The sequence below is a fragment of the Ptychodera flava genome, chromosome 19 (genome assembly GCF_041260155.1).
Source record: "Ptychodera flava strain L36383 chromosome 19, AS_Pfla_20210202, whole genome shotgun sequence".
Taxonomy (NCBI): Eukaryota; Metazoa; Hemichordata; class Enteropneusta; family Ptychoderidae; genus Ptychodera; species Ptychodera flava.
The window spans coordinates 16,330,151-16,347,752 of record NC_091946.1 but is presented as its reverse complement, the minus strand read 5'-3'; positions in this window follow the sequence as shown (position 1 = coordinate 16,347,752).

The window sequence follows — 17,602 nt, the reverse complement described above, 5'->3', positions numbered from 1 at the left end:
ACAAACATCCATTAGTAAACTTAGGTATGCAGAAAACATATATAGGTTTGCGTATTTAAGAGTGTTTACTTGTTAAAATAAAAAAATAAAGCCTTGAGAGCACTACTGATCTGTTACGATTCCCGACCGATTAATTCTCAGTCTTGTCTTTTGCAACATCTTCAAGAACAATTAATTCGAATAGTTAAAGACTGTTCGTTTTATAGTTTTATGACAACAAAGACGATTAGGGGTGAATTTCACCCAAGTCCCTCATCGTTACCTAAGCTGATGTCCCGTAAAATTGAGAGATTTTTCGCAAGTCTGTCCCGGCAAGTCGGTTCAAAAGTATTCGTGTAATTTTTTTCAGAGTGGGATTTGCGCCTCTTAAACTTACAACTAAAAGGGAGGTAAAAGATTTATTATCTCGATACAACTGCGTAGTAGGCAAATAGACACATTTTACTTTTGAAATTTCGTGAATTGTCACTAGCCGATAGTCAACGAGATAGTAAGACCAAAGTATGTCTGTTCAACTTTGAGTTATACCCATTATCACCTCCTATTCAGTTTCCGGTTAGTCAGATGCAACAACTGGCGACGAATTTGAAGATTTATAATTTTGTCAAATGAATGTGAGAAATGTTGGAAGATCGTGTGTTTGTGACATTGCACGATTTCAACTAGCTAGTGTCAAATTGCTGAAACTAACATCGACATCTCTCCAGTCAGATGCGATGTATTCGTTTCCAGGACGAAATACCAGTAAGTGCTCTCCCCATAGGGTTTTAGAGTATCGGGCCCGAAATCCTTTAATTTTGTTGATATCTTATCAACCAGCCCGATAACCTATCCGATATCTTATCAAACTGTACCTTCCTTTCGTCTTCAGTTTTAGCAAAGGAATTTTACGTTATCTCGTTATTTAAAGCACGACATCGCCAATAGTGTAAATTTTCAACACGATCATGTCGTCGCCCAGTTGTGTCCCATCACAATCACGTCGTCTCATGTGCCATGTAGGCCGAAGTTCTACCATGGACGTATGTACCAGGAAGACGCACTTGTTAGGTCAAAGTGTACTGGTCACTTCTATGCGGGATTTTGTCAGTCGTGCAACGGTCGTATATGCAACTGTTCTTGCACAAAATAGGCAACATCATCAAACTATAAAATTAAATGCTCAAATGGAGTTTTTAATATGTATGGTCATAGCATCATTACAGCAACTCCTGTCACGCCGTCAGAGCGGGAAATTTCAGAACAGGTACTATATGAAGAAGGTTATTTTTGTTGATGAAAATGAATAAATTCAAAATTGATTGCTTTTTTCCTTATAACAGAGTGTCTTTTTTCTGTACACTTAACTAATGTTCAACACGTGTCGTATCATAAAACTGCCCGCAACACAATAATACTCAGAAAAACTTACCACAACATGAGTCTAAAGATTTACTGTCGCTTACATCCATGGCGATGACTGCGTATACTCCAGTATGATTCTGGTTGCTGGTCCTTTGTTGCTTGTTCTGAGCGCCGCGTCAGCCAGACTGATTTGATTTTAGCTTTGTTTGTGATTCGGACTTCAGAAGTGCCGCCATGTGTCTGATTTCCATATTATGCATATCAATTTGACTTCATTTGTATCTGGTCAACAGTATGCAAATACCTAAGTTAGCTGGCTGGCTTCAGAGGCTTAAAACGGGCCCAGCCAAACCAGGTGCCTGCAGCCGCCCTGCAGATGAAGAAAATTTCGCCTCTTGTTCACATTTCACATCGATACAATGCATAATGTGACAAAACAATCCTTGAGGAAAGTTTTTAAAGAATGCTGCTTGAGGCATGGCAGAGACACTTTAAGTTTGGGGTGTAGTGCATCAGTGGGAAATGTAGTACATTACCTTGCGAGAACGGTTTCAACTCGTCAGGAAAACTTGAAGGTGTGCCTTGGCCCGCAATTGTAAAATTTCCGACCATGTGCATTCACTTAATAGTCTGGATAGGCCCGCTTTTGATAGCCCATATTCCACATATTCTCTAAAACATTCCAATTCTTTACAGAAGTGTTATTGTTAGTGATTTTGAACCGTCAAACCATTATTCAGATTCCGGAGGTTACGTTATTTTCTGTTAACTCGATGAAGCATTAATATTAACAAAAGGTGTCTGTCCGCTTAACTCATATTATGTTGATAACTCATATCACGTTGTCATACCATCAAGCGTTGTCAACTGCTGCAGGGATATGTCATGTTTTTCGACATGTTTCATTGCAATGAGTAACTTTCAGTACTCTACCTGTATAAAAATGGTTTATCGTTAGTCAAAGTCGTCATTTATTCTTCAGATTGCCAAGTGTCATTATCGGCTCACTCTCCATATCGTCTTATTAAAAATTTTAATTTTTTCGCAGATCACTTGAGTGCGACATAGAGGTAGGGAGGGGAGGGGAGAGAGAGAGAGAAAGATAGAGAGAGGCAGACAGACTGACAGACACACACACTGAGACACACAGAGACACAGACGGACAGACAGAGGGGAGGCAGCATACAGAGACTGAAAGACAGTTAGAAGACAGACATATAGAGTGAAAGACAGATAGAAGATCTAAACTAAAGAATAAATCAATATATATTACGGGACTGCAGGATAATTATCAAGGAGACCAATGAAATGAAATAGACGTAGAAGCAAAAGCGATATCTTTGTAGAGTTGAACAAATTACAGTAGGTATTAATTCCATCATTCGTCTTCAAAACAAAAACAGTAATTTACGCCACGTCTACTCAACGTTTGGCCATCTTAACTTATTAAAATGAAGATCATTCATATTTTGATAATCTACCTGATGTCACGTGAAAAAACGGATTGTTTTGGATTCCTTTGGACTATTTTATAATAATTCACAGTAACAGCCGCCTGACTCTTAATTTCATTCTAATGTAGTTTTTACTCAAACGTGCGTGTTACTTCATGAACATTACTCAATATAAGGGTATTGCTATTACACAAATAAGTCTGTACCAAACACTAGAATGGCTCAAAATTCGAAAATAGTTCAAATTTAGCGTAGCTGCTTTCGTGTCATTAGCGAGGATGTTACTAGTTCTTCGTACTTCTCTCAGTATGTTTCCAGAGAAAAATGTCTCAACATACATAATGGCAGTCTATCATAATAAGATTTCGGATAATATACACGGGTAGTACAACACGTCAAGACGCAGGGTAGTGTTGTACTGGCACATCAGGCATGGAGTTTCCCAATATAATATTTTGTTCCTCGCAATTACGCTACGACAGCTATAAGAAGTGAAGGCATCAAAATATTTCAGATATCGATTTCTATGTAACTCCATAATATCTTCATAGCGTTTTAAGAAAAGCACAACATACAGAGTTAAAATCGTGACCAAACAATAAAGGGTCAGATAAGGGCAAAATATTAAAGTTACTAATAACTATATATTAAAGGGACAAGGGCTATGTTTATGAAATAACAAACAGTCAAACATACATTTTAGGTTCAGAAGTTAAGAAAGTACACATACCAATTGCACTGAGTTTATTTTAAGTTGATATACGTTTATTTGCAAGTTAAAAACATCTGATTTACTAGAAATCAAGCTTTCACTTAGCTATAAATCATGTTACAGTAAAATGTAATATTATGTAAGTCATATGATATATATTACAATGCGTCGAAGTAGTTGCTAACACATTGTCATGTAACAAGGGTTCGGAATCATTCGATTCGACGTATCGAAATATGTTTATCGTAAAAAAACGGTACTATATAATATTATTAATAAGGTATATTGTAAAATGTATTGCACTCTTGCTGATAATCAACTACAGATGATATGAAAGTCCATACAAAAAGCAAACATTTCAGAAGGACATGAAACGTATTTTTATCTACAATATTGGTTCGCAAATGTCTTTGTTTATGCTAATTGCTTATGCTATGAAAAACATACACCGAAGAATTATTGTGTCTGGTTTGATAAAAAAACAAATTCTCTGTTTCACCATCCATCTTTTAAATACATCTCAGCAACGGCAAGATTTTAGAAGTTAAGACTTCATGACGACTAAAACCTCCAAAATTCCTACAGTTATTCCCATAAAAAAACATATTGTTACCTAAAATGTAGCTAGGCAATGCATACTAAGATTTCACATTCGCAGCATCTTCAAATATTTATAATGAAAGGAATTCGACAGGTTTTGGTACTAAGAACTAATACGAATATCGTTTAAACATCTATTAAACAATGAATAGACCGATAATCATAAAGTTGCGTGGTCAAGCCTGTGATGTTGTTCATAAACGAAGTCATGCAGATATGAGTGATTGAAGCTGTTTAAAGCTATTTGATTTGCCATCTCATGTGTTAGGTCTCTAACATCCAAAAGCCCGTTTAAAACTCTTGCGGTATTTCCCGCTCACCATTTTGTACAGCCAAGGATTTGCTGCAGAGTTGACCACCAAAAGAAGGAGAGATACTCCTTGTAGGGGTAAAAATACTTTAGCGTACTCTTTCCACAAACCCAAATGATACAGAACCCACAGATATTATTCACAAGTGATGGTAAAGTGCACAGAAAGAAAACGATTGAATTGGCAATGGTTACTCGAACGACTTGAAAGCTTTCTTTTCGAATACTTTGGTCAGCAATTGTTGGAGAGACCGACTTTGCTCTTCTTGCCATTTCCGTCATGATCTTGGTATACATGATAACAGTGATAATTAAGGAAAAGCCGAAGGGTACGTTGAACAAGGTGTAGCATATTGCTTGTACGACCGTCAATGTCTCTGAGTCTTGAAGAGGCGTTCCCATGCACACACGACTGAGGGTGAGGCGAAACAAACGCTCACGACCCAGGACAGAAAGATAGACTTGGCACACCTGCTTATGGTATTGATAGCATGAGATTTCAGTGGACGAAGATTGCTAGGTAACGTTCAACGCTGATGATAGTTATTATGATGCATGATTCCTCAATAGTGACGAAGATCGGTGTAAAGGTGAGGAAGCATAATAGAGTGGCATCAATAGCGAAGCCCACATAGACAAAGACAATATGCACAAACTCTGTGCTAAGGAAGAGAGTATCAGCGATGCTTAGGTTCAGCAGATAAAAGTTGGTGGTCGTTCTCATTTCTGCTTGTCGTACCATAACGAACAAGTAACAGATATTACCACATATGCCTATCAGAATAAATGTCATGATAACAGCAAGGTATGCGTGGGCACCCACTGAAAACCCCCCGTTTTTTCCAGTTGTGTTGAAAGACATAAAGTACTCAAAGGCTGTGTCATTCGAACCATCGATGCTTTCGGTTGAGATTGCGTTCATAGTTTCGATTGGTGTAATAAGTTGAAGATTACGTCGGCGTTTGTCTGTCGAACAAAAGAGAATTGAAATAAAATATGAATGGTTCAAGAATCTCCTACGCAAGGCTAATAGGTAGTATTACAATCGCATAGAAACGACTAAATTTCACATTTGCAGTGAAATTTGCAAATATGAATAGTTTCCTTAACATACTGTAATAGGTGTTATTGAAATATCTGTCTTTCCCAAACTATTCTGTTGCCAGTTACCTATTCTAAATGCCTGTTTCTTGAACAAGACATATCAAAAGTGTTTCAGAGAATCAACAAAAGGGTCATGATATGGTACGTTTTTACAATACTATTGCATGCTAGAAAGTCCTTAATGGGAGAAACGACGGGATTTTTATGGGTGTTAAGCAGCAAGGCGACCGTCAGAATGAAACTGAAATCGCCTGTATTGAACCATATACTTTAAAAGTTAAAGCAAAAATTTAAAAAAGCTAGCGTATGGAGAATTTCAATTTTTAGTATAAGTAAATCATTTACTTTACCTTAGTTGGTCGTCGTAAACACGTAAAGGTAAAGAATGTCGCCTTCTCTTCCAAAAACTAAAGTTTCGAAGACCGTATGAGAGACAGACAAGTTCTGTAAATGACGCATCAGAGATTACCAATATTGCGGTTATCAACACTAAAAATATTCCATGATCACGGTAAAACCATTTTACACAAAGCATGGTGCTATGTCAAAAATACATGTGAACACGTTAAATATTGCTTGCCATTGAACTTTCCATCATCTACACGTTCTACCGGACTGTCAATCAAACGCAGCCCTGGGGCTACTATTTCTGAATTTACTGGTTTTAGCATTTAAACATTCGAATTTTATCGCAAATGACCAGAAGATCAAAATGATCAATAAGTATAACACTATTCCACCTACGATATATTGATGTAGTTTTACGTTTCAGTGAAAAGTTAATAAATCTCAAAATCTATATACCAGTCCGGTGTTTATTATTGCCCACAGTGTTTACAGAATAAACTTTTAATTGATGCCGCTCAATGTCACTGCTGGCTATACCTCAATATTATACATTGTAGGGAGATAATCAAAGTTAGTGGGATAATTATTTTATCAGTTACACTATTGTAAATGCAGACGTACAGAGTTTGTCCAGCATGTTGTGTATATCACTTTACTTGTTCCACATGTATTACGCAAAGAATTGACATCGACATGGAAAAAAACACGGTCGATGCAAACTAATAAGGTTCATTCACTGGTAAGGCATAAATATTTGATGATTTTTTAATAGAGGAACTACTTCTCAGCATGGTACTTTTGTACGCCATCCGTATGCATGTAAATCAATCAATCAATCAATCAGACAATTCATTATAACCTACCTAGCCCTGGCGTCAGACTTGTTTCGTACCATACTATATAAAAGTGCCGTATAAGAGCACAAAACAAGAATTCAGAAACCTTTTGAGCGATGTGCACTGCATGAAATACATTTGATAAAGAATATTATTTCGGTATGTCAGTAACTTGAACCATTCTATGTTTGCATCTTAGGTAGCCATAAATTTCCCTTAGGATGATTGAGAAAACGTTAAAACCGTAATGAGGCAGATGCGAACTGATAAATTATACTGAGTTTTCAACATGCACCTTAAATTCAGACTGAGCGTAGACTTTCTACATTTTTAGGCATCAAACACGATCAGCCACACGAAATAGCGATTAGCTAGATACAGTATGAGCGTGAATTAGTCCAATGAGAGAGTATACAATGCAGGATTCGGGGCACAATTTTTTTTTCGCCGAGGTCTCCGCTACGTATCGATCGGTATCGGGGGTAGCGGAAACCAAATAATCTTGAAATAAATAGATAACAAGCCGTAATGCTGTATTAGTACGCTGGTACAAGTTTTAAAGATTGTATTACATAATAGAAAAGCCGGACTTTTTTCTCTATCTTACACTTGACATTATTGACAGCCAGAACTATTTTATAAATGAGCACCTACTTTCAAAGTGTCTATAAAACCTTTAAAATGAAATTTGCAGCGTTTGTAATCAAATAAATAAATCAAATTGGTGTCGTTACGACGCATAAATTATAGGGATGCTCTTGGTTGACCGGAGATTCAAATTAGTACAAGTAAGAAATCTTAAATCGTTTTTTTTCCTAAACGATCGCAACTTTGCCCAAAATTTTTAAAATAATATAATTACATTTACAGATTTATTGAGCATTATGAGGTAGCGGACATTTTTCCCATTCCAGAATATGCTCAAAATCGGTAGCCCATAGGAGACAAGGTAGCGGAGGGTAGCCGACGGGTAGCCGACAAGTTTCAGACATTATTTTCACAAAAAGATAGTTTGGAGGAGTCAAAATCGGTAGTCCATAGGATGCAAGGTAGCGGAGGGTAGCCGACATTTTTTTCTCATTCAGAATATGCTCAAAATCGGTAGCCCATAGAAAGCCAGGTAGCGGAGGGTAGCGACGGGTAGCGGACAAGTTTCAGACTTTATTGTCACTAAAAGATTGTTTGGAGGAGTCAAAATCGGTAGCCTATAGGAGACAAGGTAGCGGAGGGTAGCGGACATTTTTCCCCATCCAGAATATGCTCAAAATCGGTAGCCCATAGAAAGCCAGGTAGCGGAGGGTAGCGACGGGTAGCGGACAAGTTTCAGACTTTATTTTCACTAAAAGATTGTTTGGAGGAGTCAAAATCGGTAGCCATAGGAGACAAGGTAGCGGAGGGTAGCGGACATTTTTTCCCATCCAGAATATGCTCAAAATCGGTAGCCCATAAAACACAAGGTAGCGGAGGGTAGCGGACATTTTTCCCCATCCAGAATATGCTCAAAATCGGTAGCCATAGAAAGTCAGGTAGCGGAGGGTAGCGACGGTAGCGGACAAGTTTCAGACTTTATTTTCACTAAAAGATTGTTTGGAGGAGTCAAAATCGGTAGCCCATAGGAGACAAGGTAGCGGAGGGTAGCGGACATTTTTTCCCATCCAGAATATGCTCAAAATCGGTAGCCCATAGGGGACAAGGTAGCGGAGGGTAGCGGACATTTTTCCCATCCAGAATATGCTCAAAATCGGTAGCCCATAGAACACAAGGTAGCGGAGGGTAGCGACGGGTAGCGGACAAGTTTCAGACTTTATTGTCACTAAAAGATTGTTTGGAGGAGTCAAAATCGGTAGCCCATAGGAGACAAGGTAGCGGAGGGTAGCGGACATTTTTTCCCATCCAGAATATGCTCAAAATCGGTAGCCATAGAAAGCCAGGTAGCGGAGGGTAGCGACAGGTAGCGGACAAGGTTCAGACTTTATTTTCACTAAAAGATTGTTTGGAGGAGTCAAAATCGGTAGCCTATAGGAGACAAGGTAGCGGAGGGTAGCGGACATTTTTCCCCATCCAGAATATGCTCAAAATCGGTAGCCCATAGAAAGCCAGGTAGCGGAGGGTAGCGACGGGTAGCGGACAAGTTTCAGACTTTATTTTCACTAAAAGATTGTTTGGAGGAGTCAAAATCGGTAGCCCATAGGAGACAAGGTAGCGGAGGGTAGCGGACATTTTTTCCCATCCAGAATATGCTCAAAATCGGTAGCCCATAGAACACAAGGTAGCGGAGGGTAGCGGACATTTTTTCCCATCCAGAATATGCTCAAAATCGGTAGCCCATAGAACACAAGGTAGCGGAGGGTAGCGACGGGGAGCGGACAAGTTTCAGACTTTATTGTCACTAAAAGATTGTTTGGAGGAGTCAAATCGGTAGCCCATAGGAGACAAGGTAGCGGAGGGTAGCGGACATTTTTTCCCATTCAGAATATGCTCATAATCGATAGCCCACAAGACACAAGGTAGTGGAGGGTAGCCGACGTGTAGCCGACATTTTGTCCGTGCAATTTTGTGTGAAACAGTAGCCCTAAGGATCCAAGGTAGTCTAGGATAGAGTAAGGGTAGAGCACATTTGGCCAACATATTTTCCATCATGAATGTGACTATATAAGCGGTATCCTTTACAACACATGGTGCGGGCGGGAGCCGACATTAGTTCCTACATAGCTTAAGACTTAACACAAATGGTAACCCATAATAGACTTAACACTTTACATTCCGTTCATTGCCACGGCATGCCGACTCCTATAGAATTTATTACGCATGTATTACATTTCAGACCCACCTTCCTTGAGTGATTTTGGTCATTTTTTGTTTTATGGTAAATTTTGAATCTGTCTAATATGGCCTTTGAGTGGACGATAAGTTTGAAACCATAACATACTCGGAAATGCGTTAGATTTTAACAAAAATGAGCATTGTAGGCCAGTTCGCGTGCCGTGTTTTTCTTGTGTCTTAACGGTTTCCAGATTAGTCAAGGCTATCTCAAGAGCATAAGTAGATTACGCTAATTACGTCCGGAGGAGTGCGCATGCGTCAGTCTTCTTCCCAGCTGCCGGCAGGAAGTATGTCGTGGCTACTGAACATGCTGAAGCTTAGTAGCCGTCGATTGCAAAAGCATGGTCCACAAAGCGAAATATCAAGCATATGGCTGGGAATGAGAGAACAGTTAAATGTCAGAGTTCCAGTCAGTCTTAAAACTCCAGTTTCTGATGCGTTGAAAAGGTGTCAACTGGAAATGGTCGCAAGCGAGGAATGTGAACGCAGAACGCTTACTCATTCAACACTAAACCACGGTCCGGACCTTGTCCGGACCGTGACTAAACTGAGCTTCGAACAAAAACTGGTGATACATCTTGCGCACAACAGAGAGGCTGCTCATTGTAGTTTACGTAATTTTTACTTCGTTTTCCAATAACACGTATTTAATAAAACTGTTCCCGTACAAAACAAATAACGGCCGAAAATCCAAATAGTAGGTCATTGTCTTTACGTGTTTGCTAAATAAAGTCCAGCATTCAAAATTAATCGCCGCCGAAAACATAAACGTACATTTGTGTCCGCTAACAAATGACGTGGACTCAATGAAAAGTATAGTCTGACATTCAAAACTGACCCCGCCCCAATCAAACCAGGCTACTCCAAAAATCCAAAAATTACGTCTTTTTCTGATAACAGTTTACATGTTTGTCTGCACCTTATATGAAGGCCGACATTCAAAATTAATCCCGCTCCGAACTAATTGCGACTGATGATAAAAATGTCAGATGATATATTTTTAACGTCTGCAAATGCCCTGTGAAGTCCGGCAACCAAAATTGTTACCGCTACGTTACGGTTTACACGTAAAGCATGCAATGAAGATTACGTTCCTGTACGTCACCACAAGTTTTCTATCTTTTTTGTGAAAATGGTTGCGACGTCTTTTTGTTTCGACAGTCGGGCGAGCAACATTCCTCTCAGCAGAAATTAGAAATATGCCAACAGTTCGAAATTTTATATTAACGAGAAAATCGCGCCTGTGTCTGCTCTGCCCGGTTTGGAAACGTGAGCTTATTGTTTTGTAAATTCTATGCGGACACAGAGGGAACGTGATGCGGGTAATGCACGTAGAGTTTAGAATGCCGTGATTTACAATGTAAACGCAATGTTGACCTAGCATTTGTTTTTCAATCTGTACCGGAGCTAATCATAGAGCATATATAATTTGTCTCGATCAACTGAACTTTTATTGGCGGACTGCTCATGAAGTGAGTCGAAGTCCAGGGTCGAAATCAATCTCGATTGAAAAGTATGCGATATTTCACAGCACAAATTCATGTCGGTATAGCTTTAAAATCATTGCGATTGAATTGTTATTAGGTAATTATAAACTTATGCAATATTTAAAGAAGCCAAATTGAAAATGAGAGAATACTTTCCATGAATTTGAGAAAAAAATAAACAACCGTGAACGTGCTTTTTTTTGAATCAGCAACTACTTTTTCCTGTGGATAAACTCAATCACGCTGAAAAACAGCGTGCTGCTGGCCTGTCTATCGTCGCTATTATAGTCAACGGACAGTCGCCACCGGAGAACGACGAATGCTCGTTTCCACACATCAGCCAACGCGATATTCAACTGTTTGATTGAAGTTCACGCATTTCATTACTTGTACAAAATTCGACCGTCGCTGTTTTAGAATGACGCATTCAGTTTAATATCAGCGTGGTCAGAGATTCACATCTGTTTTAGGTACTCGCCTCCATGGCACTCGCGAAGCCAAAACAAGTTGCTTTTAGAATTGTTCAAGTTTCGTGTCAGATTCAATTATTTCAGTTTTTCGCCAACTTTTTATCTTTCTATCAGGAAATCGTTTTAGATACCAGATATTGCCAGGTGTTATATTTAGTTTAGCCTAACGATGGGTTCTAACATGGCACAACACAAAGTTAGCCCGGACTGGTGCTTCTGAGGTCGGAAACCGCGTTCATGTAGCTGTCCGTTTTTAGCTCCATGCCATGTTCAAGGCGGACTGTGGTCGTACTTCAACATGCAGTACGGAACGTAAAAGCTAACGTACGCAACACGGCGTCTGAATGAATTCGTCTTTGTCGGTATGTACCACATTGTAAATTCATTGTCACGTGTCTCTCTCCAGGCAGGAAGCTGAAAACGCCGTGACGGTTGCGCAACCAAAAGAGAGGAAAACACGATGTCACGGACTTGGCATGCAAACTCACATAAGTTTACGAAGTATATATGCAGCCAGCCATTTCTTCGCTTGATAATAAAATTTTAACGGGTACACTACAGTGCACAGTTAATACGCTAGTTTGTATTTAGCAAGAAGATTATCCCCAGATTTAGCTCGGAATGACAGTTGTGTAAATAAAGCCTAACGCTTACGCCGCGAACTGGCCGTTTCAGTGTTCATTTTCTTCCAATTTTCACGTCATGTATAATTTCATTCATACCACAAATTCAGACAATTGTGTAAAAAGTCCTGTACTTCATTATGGGCTGGGGATTTCCACCGAAAATGTGAGAGAACCGGAATTTTAGCTGACTTTGTGCGACTCGAAGGGTCGCATACACATTTCTGCGATTTACTCCGTTCCGTTTTTGGCAATGTATCGGCAATGTATCGCAACTTCTGGAGAGTGTAACTTGGCGCCGCGTTGACGGATTAGCCTTATCTTTGCACAGGTTGTAGTTAGTGACTGTTTCTACAAAACCATGTCTCAGAATTCCGATAATATTCCGAAAACAAAAGATATCGTGACAAACGTGGACAAAAGCCGTTAATTTATTCAGAATCCACCACTTCTCACTTCAAGGCTAATTGTGCAAAAACAAAGCGGAGTATCAAACATCCAAGACACGGTTTTTTACACACCTTACCCTGCTATCGATTGCAGTAAACGGCTTACCAATGGCCATCACCCTCTAGTACTTACACTTTTTTAAGTGAAAAAACTCAAAAACACATATTTTGAGCAAAACAAACACACGCAAACAGGTTTTGAAATATTCTCACAATTTTTGTAATCTTCAACTGTCTACCTACCCAAACATATACTACATGTTGGGTTAAGATTCATTTTAATGGTGAAAAATCAGGTTAAAGAAATGTACCCCTCCCAGCTTATAATGGACGAAAGCAAAATTTGCACAACAAGGCGGAGCCGAGTACATGATGGAGCGCAAAGTTTGCTTGATGAGTCAATTGTGGGAGGACGGGGATATATTAATGCTGTTATTTATAGTTTTTGAGATGTCACTGACTTTGAAGATGTACAAAACATCTTTGATAGCAATGATGGATGATTGGATACATTATCAGTACGTATCTGAGGGTATGAGGTCACAAAATTCACTGGTATTGACAAAGCTATAATAATATTACACCTCAACTACAGTACTGATCTCGTGATTGGATGCAACTCCGCAACGTGACATTCCAAAAAACTGTGATATAACGTGGTTTGAATTGCTATTGCCCTCTTGCCGGCAAGCCGTCCGAACGCCATTGGTTAGCGCACATACGCACAGTACAAATACTGTATTTTGTGATGATTTCAAATTGTCAGTGCAATAAAGTTAACAACACATGCCCTCAGGCTGGTGCTCTTGACCAAAATATTGATTATACTCTTGGTAGAAACAACAGTGATCCGGAGCGATCCACGCAAGAGATCTACGCCTATTCCCGGTCATCCCATAGAGCATTCCTTGGTCGTGTCAAACTCTGTAGGTATATGTACAGTAAACAACCAAATTATGAGATTTTATGTTGTACAACGTATTGGCGTACAAGACTGGTATATATCAATGAAACTCAAAATGAATGTTGTATTTCATAATTCGGCCACGAAAATATTTGTCAGGGTGAAACCTTAAATTGAGTTTATTAGAATTATGAACGTTCACTGTGCGCAATGCACCACGGAACCTTATAAGAACTTTCAGGCCGATCTGGGACTAGTATACCTAAGGGAGCCGTCATTATTTACGGCCTGGGGATCGTAAGCCTGTGAGGGAGTAACTCAAAAATTGAAAACTTCAAGGGGGTTGCTCAAAATGTGGAGAGGAAGAAGGGGGTTACTCAATTTTTTAAGCAAAATAAATTGAAATACCTCTCAAATTGCACCATGGTTTCACCCATCAATTTCTCAAAATTTTCGATGCGAGAGGGGGACACCCCTCCCGTGCTCTTCCCTTAGGGCGTTCTAACAGTTTTACTATTTAAAAACAAATTAAAACACCTTTGAGGCTTTCAGATTGCACCAGGCTGCACCATTTAACAAATCAATTTCTCAAAATTTTCCACGCAAGATCGTGAATATCCCCTCTGACACTTCCCCTCAGCCTCGCACATGTTTTCCCCTTTTACTTTCAAACTCTGCCCAGTCATATATCCTAGTGAAAACCTAGTCATGATACCCATCCAAATTAAACAGTACTATGTGGTTAGATACTGGTTATAGCGAAAGCTTTAATATCTATATTTCGTTGTCACTTTGAATTTCATTTAGTTTGTTTCACCTTTTTCAACCGTCATTAGATAACCGATAATAATAAAGCAGGGTACATCAGGATTTGAAAGGTCTTTACTATCGCTGTATTTTGTAAATTTTACAAGTACGTGTATTGGTATTTAACTCTTCTAAGGGGGGGTCAGTCAAAATTTCTGAGTTAGAGAGGGGGGTTACTCAAATTCATCATGGTTTGCAAGGGTACTCGAAATTTCGGAGTTTCCGATGAAATTACTCCAACCCATCCCACCCCACCCCCGCCAGACCGTAAATAATGACGGCTACCTAACAGTCGCATGGTCAAGTTACACGAGGCACCTCGGTAGGCAACGCGACGAGCAACGCGGTAGGCAATTCGAGTTGCCCGTGGAGTTGCCTCGTTTGTATGATATCGTCGCGTCGTCCGATGAGGTCAGGCGACGCCGCGTGGAAGACCGAAACGTTGGTTTTTCAGGCGACAAGTCAATCATCATCATCATCATCATCATCATCATCGTCGTCATCATCATCGTCATCATCTTCATCATTATTTTATTGCCATATTTAATATTCAAGAAGTATAATACAATTCAAATTCCGCAGAATACATTGACAATAAGAAGCTACGAATATAGTCTTGTGCTAGTCGAGCCTAGCCTGTTAACTTATATGTACATTGTATTGAAAATGTATTGATGTATATATATTGATACATGTAATTTTGTGAAGAGAAGATGGTAACTGTGACAGTAAAAAATCCCACAAAGTAGATGATTACAGCTAGAACTCGTTTTACCTTCGTATATGTACTTAAGCACATTAACATAGAGCAAGACATTCTCATAAAAGATAGCTTTTGTGAACTTACACATAGAAGTTTGATTTTTAACAAAATTCAACAATATGTTCTATATTTTTGCACCTGTGTAAGATATTGAAGATTGACCTGCAGATGTATACATGTGCGGCATACGCATTTAATAGTGTGCTAAAATTGCGTAATGGCTGTAGGGCCCCTATGCATGCGTAATTTCACTTCCGCACTCGATGGATGGAATGAAAACTGACTACAAAATACGATGAGCCGTTCAATAAATCTACACTACCAATTCGGATTGTACGATGTACATGTAACATTATTTTAATGTAAACAAGTTCAACGAACAACTTGAACAACTGGGCTGTGTTTCAAACATGCTGAAACGTAACAGCGAAGGGTATACATGCGGCCGTCAGAACACATCGGGCAACCCAAAGGTTAGAGGTATTGCAGCTAATCCAGGCACTAGCAGTGTTCGAAATTTAAACATTTATATTTATACATCAAAACGTAACTATGGATATTCAGTCTTGCACTGCTCTTGGTAGCCTGGGTGTGGTTGTGGATGGAATTTTTTTGGTAACCGGTGCATTATCATCACGGCTCACGGCTTCACTTTGGCGCTGATCCCCTGTTGTTGTATCGGCGACAACAGGACAATACGTCGTGGATTCCGACATGGGTTCAATTTCACTGCGCTTCTCCGTGTTCTTCATGTTGGTTGCCCAGAAGTGTATTTCGATTGATCCTCTGAATCATTTTTCACGGACTCTTTGATCAAATTTGGGGACAGCGAGATGCGATCATCATGAACGGTTGGCATTTAATTTGTTGCAACATTTCTGTCAGTCACTCACTTTGCGTCATAAGTTTCAGAAACTATCGCTCGCCTGAAATGATCAACGTATACGTAGTTCATAGACACAGTTGATATGATAACGTGCCTTTTAACTACGATGCCAATGTTTCAGACAACGCCCAGAGAATCCGAAAATTTCCACACGAATGAGTGATTGACAGAAACGTTGCAACAAATTTAATGACAAGCGGGCACTAATATCCTCTGGTTCTCACAAGAGCTCAGTCACAGGGAGTGCTTTCGGAAACATTTTACTGTTTTCCTTTGCGAATAGAAAACGCATAACAATGAAAGAAATGCGTAGAGAGAGAGTCAATTCCAATGCGTGAATACGCATTTTTTGTGCATGTAAACGCGAACACTCTTGATAATATGAAAATAATATGATAAGTAGTAAGGAACATTTTGATGGAGCAAATCAAACATAAAAGTACAGATTTAGCAACTTGCAGAGCTTATGAACATCCTGAATACGTAGATTTTGGATCAAAGGTGAAGATGGCTCTCTAAATTCAGAGAATATTATACTGCGCATACACATTTTCTGAGCGATATGAATTGGATTTAGATACGATGAAAATGTTTTCCCCCATACTTCTAAGCCATATGTTATGTGGGTTGAATAATGATATATAGGCAAAATGAGAATACTTTGTGGTACAGCGTGTCTTAATTTAAATAATATTCCGGCCTTAACACATGATGCTTGGTGAATCTGAACTAGAGGTTGATTTTTCACACACAGATAACCATGTAAATACACCGCTCTACGTTTTTGATGGAAAATACATAGTTTGTCTCATTTATGTTTAAGGTGAGCCTATTAGCGTCAAACCAACGTGTTACATTTCTCAAAAGATTTTCTACTGGTGAAAGATCAAAACAGTGCCATTAGAATATGTATGAAAAAGGGTTGAGTCTGCAAATAGACGAAAGTCGAAGTAATCGCATGAATTAGGAAGATCATTAATGTAAAGAAAAAAGAGTGTAGGACCAAGTATTGATCCCTGTCTCCACATGCGACAGGTAATTGTCATGAACTGAATTAATACAATCTACAGACACATGTTGATATCTCTGATAGTAAAGGGTTTCCCCTCTCACACCATAATATAGGACCTTTACTAAGAGGATTTCATTGTCAATGGTATCAAAATCCTTCGAAAAATCTGGGAAGATTCTTATTGTACTATTTTCCTGGTCAATTTGTGATGTCAGGTGCCTCAGTAAATTTATAAGAGACAACTCTGCACTATGGTTCTTACGAAAACCATACTGATGCTTATAAAAAGTCATGATTGTTAGAATAATTTACAAGCCGATTATTGACAGTCTTGTCCAAAATTTTGCTAATAAGAGGTAACGCTGAAATAGGGAAATATTTTGCAGGAATCTCTTTTGGACCTTTTTAAAGATGGGTACTACTCTATCAACTTTAAGAGCATCTGAAAATTTACATTTGCAAAAGAAAAATTGAAAATATGACAAAATGGAGCTGCAATATGTTCGGCTGCATTGACTAAAAACTTCGCAGAAATGTTGTCATACCAAGCATGGTGTGGGATCGCCTATTGGTATAACCAATATAGTCAATGGGCCATCACAGTCTATTGTCTCCCAAATACCATCTTCTCCTAGGCACTTCCATCACTATGTTTTTCCAGTGAGCTAGG